Source organism: Euprymna scolopes, chromosome 17 (assembly GCF_053919585.1).
Source record: "Euprymna scolopes isolate OS-2025 chromosome 17, ASM5391958v1, whole genome shotgun sequence".
NCBI lineage: Eukaryota > Metazoa > Mollusca > Cephalopoda > Sepiida > Sepiolidae > Euprymna > Euprymna scolopes.
The window spans coordinates 124,146,930-124,148,382 of NC_136498.1; positions in this window are offsets into that span (position 1 = coordinate 124,146,930).

Genomic DNA, 1,453 nt, shown 5'->3' on the forward strand with positions numbered 1-1,453 from the left:
TCAATTTTCTCAGATATGCTTTGAAAGATAGTAACTCCGCTGTTATGGGGGCGATAGAGAGTAAATATAAATGCCGTAGTGTGAGCTAAAGCAACCCGGAAGCACATATAGGGTAAGTTAGGATTTTCCCTGGAGATGTCCCTACCACATGGAAAGCTATTCCTAATATAGGCACATATTCCATGCCCATGGCGATCTTGGGGGTCAGATTTAGAAGTTAAGTTAGAGTATACTTTAATTGCGAACTCTTCTAGGTGTTATATTCGCATATCTCTCCACATTTCCATGAATAAACCGGAAATCAGCAAGGCAATGACGGCAGCAACAATGGCGACCCTAAGACAAATCTGTTCGCCGTTACAACGTAGTCAAACACAATAAATACACAGGACAATTTCAAATCCCATCTCTTTAAACACACACATCATTAAAATAACTCACACCTTACTTCAACATAGAAAACCTCCAGAGAAAGTTGCACAGCAAAAGAAAAAACCTAAATAAAAAATCACAGACACTACCGTAAACGCAACTCAGATAGCATAAAAACGCAAATAATGATTCCACAAAACACCCCAACAATACGACACCGACTAGGTTACATTCACAACTTTCTCAGCTTTAAAACACATGCATACACACACCAAACAGATAATTCTCTACAATCCATTAAAGCACGAGAAACAAACACAAATAAAAAATACGACGGCCATTTTGACGCCGGAGCCGATGTGCCTTTTACTACGTCCGCACGTGCCGTATAAATAAGCCGGCCGTCAGAGAAAAAGTCAGTCTTCCAGCAGATCGCCAGCCAGAGCAGGTCGCCTCGCTACCAGTAGAAGCGGACACAGCCGTTCCCCTCAACTTTCTAGCAGCAGCAGCGGCAGCAGCAGTAGCCGTTCCATTCAACTCCATCTAGCAGCAGCTCAGCGACAGCCGTTCCCCTCAACCTTCCAACAGCAGCAGCAACAGCCGTTCCCCTCAACCTTCCAACAGCAGCAGCAGCGACAGCCGTCCCCTCAACCTCTAGCAGCAGCAGCAACAGCCGTTCCCCTCAACTTTCTAGCAGCAGCAGCGACAGCAGCAATAGCCGTCTCCTTCAGCTCCATCCAGCAGTAGCAGCGGCAGCTCAGCGACAGCAGTTTGATTCAAAGCGCCTAGTCACCATATCACCGCTTGTTCCAGTCCCGGACGTCATCCCTAAACCGTTCCAGCATCTAGGCCCCTGTACCTGCCCGAACCTGATCAGGCCAGGATCCCTACCTCTCTAATCCTTATTCCGGCCTTCCTGACGCCCAGCTGACCGTTCCGGCTTTGATTGAGGATATATATGCTTATTCACTTTGACCCTCAATAAAAGTTGAAACCAAATTACTTCGTTTGTTCTCCTTGCTTCCATACGCTCGTGTTATTTTATAACATAGGGAAATAGCCTGTCCAATGCCAGTTTCAC